The sequence below is a fragment of the Oncorhynchus gorbuscha genome, unplaced genomic scaffold, assembly GCF_021184085.1.
Source record: "Oncorhynchus gorbuscha isolate QuinsamMale2020 ecotype Even-year unplaced genomic scaffold, OgorEven_v1.0 Un_scaffold_1253, whole genome shotgun sequence".
Classification (NCBI taxonomy): Eukaryota; Metazoa; Chordata; class Actinopteri; order Salmoniformes; family Salmonidae; genus Oncorhynchus; species Oncorhynchus gorbuscha.
Window position 1 is genome coordinate 45,275 of NW_025746085.1, and position 7,226 is coordinate 52,500.

Below are 7,226 nucleotides of genomic sequence, written 5' to 3' on the forward strand. Positions count from 1 at the left end.
AGCGGTTAGGATTCCTGGTTTTCACACAGGTGGCCTGGGTTCAACTCCCGGTATGGTAAAGATCATCTTATCGTTAGGTACCCACTTGTGTAATAACAGATGCAGCAGTTTCACACAACACAACAATATTCCCTCAGCAACAGGAAATGTGACATGTTATGTATAAAAGCGTCTGCTAAATGGCATATATTATTATTATTATTATTATGTATATACAAAGCTTTTTAAACGTTGAATACACTTCATGGCTGCATTTCTTGCTCTGCAGTAAAATTCAAGTACAACAGGAGGATCAAATTAACATATGCATCTGAAACAGAAAACCAAGGAACCTTGTTGTTGAGAAACGCTATGACTGTGTACACTGGTCTAGCTGTGACCTGACTTCAGCTTAGACGTGGTGCCACTGGCGCAATGGATAATGTGTCTGACTACGGATCAGAAGATTCTAGGTTCGACTCCTGGCTGTCTCAATACTTTGTTTAATTGACTGAAATCAAGCAGGGAATGATACTCTATTAAAAAAAGATGTAGCTTTTAAATCAAACAGGCATAATGTCAACATTTAAAGATTTGACTGTGATGTGTATTTTAAGTATGTTTCTTCCCATATGGTCTAGCGGTAAGGATTCCTGGTTTTCACCCAGGTGGCCAGGTTTCAATTCCCGGTATGAGAAAGAATACACTGGTCTAGCTGTGACCTGACTTCAGCTTAGACGTGGGGCCAGTGGCGCAATGCATAATGTGTCTGACTACGGATCAGAATATTCTATGTTCGTCTCCTGGCTGGGTCAATACTTTATTTAATTGACTGAAATCAAGCTGGGAATGATACTGTATAACTTTCAGTGCTTCTGGCTGTTCTCACTTCAAACACATTTTAGACGGATTTCATCTGGACATTCCCCAACATCTCTGAGAAAAGAAGATGTAGCTTTTGAATCCAACAGGCATAATGTCAACATTTAAAGATTTGTCTGTGATGTGTATTTTAAGTATGTGTCTTCCCATATGGTCTAGCGGTTAGGATTCCTGGTTTTCACCCAGGTGGCCTGGGTTCAACTCCCGGTATGGGAAAGGATATCTTGTTGTTAGGTACGCACTTGTGTAACAACAGATGCAGCAGTTTCAACCACCTGAACCACTGCCTGTTCACCCTGCTATCATCCAGAAGGCGAGGTCAGTACAGGTGCATCAAAGCTGGGACCGAGAGACTGAAAAACAGCTTCTATCTCAAGGCCATCAGACTGTTAAACAGCCACCACTAACATTGAGTGGCTGCTGCCAACACACTGTCATTGACACTGACCCAACTCCAGCCATTTTAATAATGGGAATTGATGGGAAATGATGTAAATATATCACTAGCCACTTTAAACAATGCTACCTTATATAATGTTACTTACCCTACATTATTCATCTCATATGCATATGTATATACTGTACTCTTCATCGACTCATCCTTATGTAACACATGTATCACTAGCCACTTTAACTATGCCACTTTGTTTACTTTGTCTACACACTCATCTCATATGTATATACTGTACTGATACCATCTACTGTATGCTGCTCTGTACCATCACTCATTCATATATCCTTATGTACATGTTCCTTATCCCCTTACACTGTGTATAAGACAGTAGTTTTGGAATTGTTAGTTAGATTACTTGTTGGTTATCACTGCATTGTCGGAACTAGAAGCACAAGCATTTCGCTACACTCGCATTAACATCTGCTAACCATGTGTATGTGACAAATAACATTTGATTTGATTTGATTTGAATGGATAACGTGTCTGACTACGGATCAGAAGATTCTAGGTTCGACTCCTGGCTGGCTCAATACTTTGTTTAATTGACTGAAATCAAGCAGGGAATGATACTGTATTAAAAAAGATGTAGCTTTTAAATCAAACAGGCATAATGTCAACATTTAAAGATTTGTCTGTGATGTGTATTTTAAGTATGTGTCTTCCCATATGGTCTAGCGGTTAGGATTCCTGGTTTTCACCCAGGTGGCCCGGGTTCAACTCCCGGTATGGGAAAGGATATCTTGTCATTAGGTACCCACTTGTGTAACAACAGATGCAGCAGTTTCTCACAACACAACAATATTCCCTCAGCAACATGAAATGAGACATGTCATGTAGATTCGAATTATACAATTATTTTTAAACGTTGAATACACTTCATGGCTGCATTTCTTGCTCTGCAGTAAAATTCATGCAACAACAGGAGGATCAAATTAAGATATGCATCTGAAACAGAAAACCAAGGAACCTTGTTGTTGACAGACGCCATGACTGTGAACACTGGTCTAGCTGTGACCTGACTTCAGCTTAGACGTTGGGCCAGTGGCGAAATGGATAACGTGTCTGACTACGGATCAGAAGATTCTAGGTTTTACTCCTGGCTGGCTCAATACTTTATTTAATTGACTGAAATCAAGCTGGGAATGATACTGTATACCTTTCAGTGCTTCTGGCTGTTCTCACTTTAAACACATTTTAGATGGATTTCATCTGGACATTCCCCAACATCTCTGAGAAAAAAAAGATGTCGCTTTTAAATCCAACAGGCATAATGTCAACATTTAAAGATTTGTCTGTGATGTGTGTATTAAGTATGTGTCTTCCCATATGGTCTAGTGGTTAGGATTCCTGGTTTTCACCCAGGTGGCCTGGGTTCAACTCCCGGTATGGGAAAGAATAACTTGTCATTAGGTACGCACTTGTGTAACAACAGATGCAGCAGTTTCACACAACACAACAATATTCCCTCAGCAACAGGAAATGTGACATGTTATGTAGATTCAAATTATACAAGGCTTTTTAAACGTTGAATACACTTCATGGCTGCATTTCTTGCTCTGCAGTAAAATTCATGCAACAACAGGAGGATCAAATTAAGATATGCATCTGAAACAGAAAACCAAGGAACCTTGTTTTTGACAGACGCTATGACTGTGTACACTGGTCTAGCTGTGACCTGACTTCAGCTTAGACGTGGGGCCAGTGGTGCAATGGATAACGTGTCTGACTACGGATCAGAAGATTCTAGGTTCGACTCCTGGCTGGCTCAATAATTTTATTTAATTGACTGAAATCAAGCTGGGAATGATACTGTATACCTTTCAGTGCTTCTGGCTGTTCTCACTTCAAACACATTTTAGACGGATTTCATCTGGACATTCCCCAACATCTCTGAGAAAAAAAGATGTTGCTTTTAAATCCAACAGGCATAATGTCAACATTTAAAGATTTGTCTGTGATGTGTATTTTAAGTATGTGTCTTCCCATATGGTCTAGCGGTTAGGATTCCTGGTTTTCACCCAGGTGGCCCGGGTTCAACTCCCGGTATGGGAAAGAATAACTTGTCATTAGGTACGCACTTGTGTAACAACAGATGCAGTACTTTCACACAACACAACAATATTCACTTAGCAACAGGAAATGTGACATGTTATGTAGATTCATATTATATAAGGTTTTTTAAACGTTGAATACACTTCATGGCTGCATTTCTTGCTCTGCAGTAAAATTCATGCAACAACAGGAGGATCAAATTAAGATATGCATCTGAAACAGAAAACCAAGGAACCTTGTTGTTGAGAAACGCTATGACTGTGTACACTGGTCTAGCTGTGACCTGACTTCAGCTTAGATGTGGTGCCACTGGCGCAATGGATAACGTGTCTGACTACGGATCAGAAGATTCTAGGTTCGACTCCTGGCTGTCTCAATACTTTGTTTAATTGACTGAAATCAAGCAGGAAATGATACTCTATTAAAAAAAGATGTAGCTTTTAAATCAAACAGGCATAATGTCAACATTTAAAGATTTGACTGTGATGTGTATTTTAAGTATGTTTCTTCCCATATGGTCTAGCGGTAAGGATTCCTGGTTTTCACCCAGGTGGCCAGGTTTCAATCCCGGTATGAGAAAGAATATATTGTCGTTAGGTACGTACTTGTGTAACAACAGATGCAGCAGTTTCTCACAACACAACAATATTCCCTCAGCAACAGGAAATGTGACTTGTTATGTAGATTCAAATTATACAAAGCTTTTTAAACGTTGAATACACTTCATGGCTGCATTTCTTGCTCTGCAGTAAAATTCATGCAACAACAGGAGGATCAAATTAAGATATGCATCTGAAACAGAAAACCAAGGAACCTTGTTGTTGAGAAACGCTATGACTGTGTACACTGGTCTAGCTGTGACCTGAATTCAGCTTAGACGTGGTGCCACTGGCGCAATGGATAACGTGTCTGACTACGGATCAGAAGATTCTAGGTTCGACTCCTGGCTGTCTCAATACTTTGTTTAATTGACTGAAATCAAGCAGGGAATGATACTGTATTAAAAAAAGATGTATTTGCTTTTAAATCAAACAGGCATAATGTCAACATTTAAAGATTTGACTGTGATGTGATTTTAACAACAGTATGTTTCTTCAACACAACATATTCCCTCAGCAACAGGAAATGTGACATGTTATGTAGATTCAAATTATACTGGTTTTCGTTGAATACCCAGGTGGCTCTGCAGGTTTAAGACCAGAAAACCAAGGAACCTTGTTGAAAGAACTGTGTACACTGGTCTAGCTGTGACCTGACTTCAGCTTAGACGTGGGGCCAGTGGCGCAATGGATAACGTGTCTGACTACGGATCAGAAGATTCTAGGTTCTACTCCTGGCTGGCTCAATACTTTGTTTAATTGACTGAAATCAAGCTGGGAATGATACTGTATACCTTTCAGTGCTTCTGGCTGTTCTCACTTCAAACACATTTTAGACGGATTTCATCTGGACATTCCCCAACATCTCTGAGAAAAAAGATGAGGTTTTTGAATCCAACAGGCATAATGTCAACATTTAAAGATTTGTCTGTGATGTGTATTTTAAGTATGTGTCTTCCCATATGGTCTAGCGGTTAGGATTCCTGGTTTTCACCCAGGTGGCCCGGGTTCAACTCCCGGTATGGGAAAGAATATATTTTCATTAGGTACGCACTTGTGTAACAACAGATGCAGCAGTTTCTCACAACACAACAATATTCCCTCAGCAACAGGAAATGTGACATGTTATGTAGATTCAAATTATACAAGGCTTTTTAAACGTTGAATACACTTCATGGCTGCATTTCTTGCTCTGCAGTAAAATTCATGCAACAACAGGAGGATCAAATTAAGATATGCATCTGAAACAGAAAACCAAGGAACCTTGTTGTTGACAGACGCTATGACTGTGTACACTGGTCTAGCTGTGACCTGACTTCAGCTTAGACGTGGTGCCAGTGAGTGGCGACATCTCCTCCCCGTGATCCTGACACGGATCAGAAGATTCTAGCCCTTTGACTCCCTGGCTGGCTCAATACTTTAAACACATTTAATTGAACTCAAATCAAGTTTGTCGGAATGATACAGTGGTAGGCTTGATTACTTGGTCTAGCGAGACGGCACTTTAGGGAGGAGTGATTTTAGACATGTGGTGTCAGGAAAATAACCTCACACTCAACGAACAAAACTAAGGAGATGATTGTGGACCTGGAAACAGCAGAGGGAACACATTTCCAAATCGATGGAACAGTGTCTGAGATGGTAGCTAGTTTTAAGTTCCTCGTCATACACATCACAGACAAACTGAATTGGTCCACTCACACTGACAGCAGGAAGGCCAGCAGGCCTTTCAACCTCAGGAGGCTGAAAAATTAACTTGTCACCAAAAGCACTCACAAACTTCTACAGATGCACAATCGAGAGCATCCTGGCGGGCTGTATCACCGCCTGGTACGGCAACTGCTCAGCCCTCAACCGTAAATGTCCAGAGGGTAGTGAGACTGCACAACGCATCACAAACTACCTTCCAGGACACCTAACCACGTTGTTACAGGAAGGCCATAAAGATCATCAAGGACATCAACCACCCAAACCACTGCCTGTTCACCCCGCTATCATCCAGAGGCGAGGTCAGACAGGTGCATCAAAGCTGGGACCGAAGACTGAAAAACAGCTTCTATCTCAAGGCCATCAGACTGTTAAACAGCCACCACTAACATTGAGTGGCTTGCCAACATTCATTGACACTGACCCAACTGGCAGCCATTTTAATAATGGGAATTGATGGGAAATGAATATATCACTAGCCACTTTAAACAATGCTACCTTATATAATGTTACTTACCCTACATTATTCATCTCATATGCATATGTAATAACTTACATCATCGACTGCATCCTTATGTAACACATGTATCACTAGCCACTTTAACTATGCCACTTTGTTTACTTTGTCTACACACTCATCTCATATGTATTACTGTACTCGATACCATCTACTGTATGCTGCTCTGTACCATCACTCATTCATATATCCTGCATGTAATGTTCCTTATCCCCTTACACTGTGTATAAGACAGTAGGGAATTGTTAGTTAGATTACTTGTTGGTTATCACTGCATTGTCTGGAACAGAAAAAAAGCATTTCGTTTTTGACTCGCATTAACATCTGCTAACCATGTGTATGTGACAAATTTTAAATTTGATTTGATGATTTGAATGGATAACGTGTCTGACTACGGATCAGAAGATTCTAGGTTCGACTCCTGGCTGGCTCAATACTTTGTTTAATTGACTGAAATCAAGCAGGGAATGATACTGTATTAAAAAATACAAAGATGTAGCTTTTAAATCAAACAGGCATAATGTCAACATTTAAAGATTTGTCTGTGATGTGTATTTTAAGTATGTGTCTTCCCATATGGTCTAGCGGTTAGGATTCCTGGTTTTCACCCAGGTGGCCCGGGTTCAACTCCCGGTATGGGAAAGAATATCTTGTCATTAGGTACCCACTTGTGTAACAACAGATGCAGCAGTTTCACACAACACAACAATATTCCTCAGCAACAGGAAATGTGACATGTTATGTAGATTCAAATTATACAAGGCTTTTTAAACGTTGAATACACTTCATGGCTGCATTTCTTGCTCTGCAGTAAAATTCATGCAACAACAGGAGGATCAAATTAAGATATGCATCTGAAACAGAAAACCAAGGAACCTTGTTGTTGACAGACGCTATGACTGTGTACACTGGTCTAGCTGTGACCTGACTTCAGCTTAGACGTGGGGCCAGTGGTGCAATGGATAACGTGTCTGACTACGGATCAGAAGATTCTAGGTTTGACTCCTGGCTGGCTCAATACTTTGTTTAATTGACT

The 7,226-nt window shown here is 40.4% G+C and overlaps 4 non-coding genes across 4 annotated transcripts; all 4 read left to right on the top strand.

Moving 5' to 3' along the window:
* Positions 1 to 1,975: 1,975 nt before the first annotated feature.
* On the top strand, positions 1,976 to 2,047 carry trnae-uuc. Its single transcript has one exon. It is a non-coding gene; the product is annotated as a tRNA-Glu (tRNA).
* A 1,248-nt stretch (positions 2,048 to 3,295) lies between these two features.
* trnae-uuc lies at positions 3,296 to 3,367 on the top strand. The gene has a single exon. It is a non-coding gene; the product is annotated as a tRNA-Glu (tRNA).
* A 1,555-nt stretch (positions 3,368 to 4,922) lies between these two features.
* Positions 4,923 to 4,994, top strand: trnae-uuc. Its single transcript has one exon. It is a non-coding gene; the product is annotated as a tRNA-Glu (tRNA).
* A 1,766-nt stretch (positions 4,995 to 6,760) lies between these two features.
* trnae-uuc lies at positions 6,761 to 6,832 on the top strand. Its single transcript has one exon. It is a non-coding gene; the product is annotated as a tRNA-Glu (tRNA).
* Positions 6,833 to 7,226: the final 394 nt, after the last annotated feature.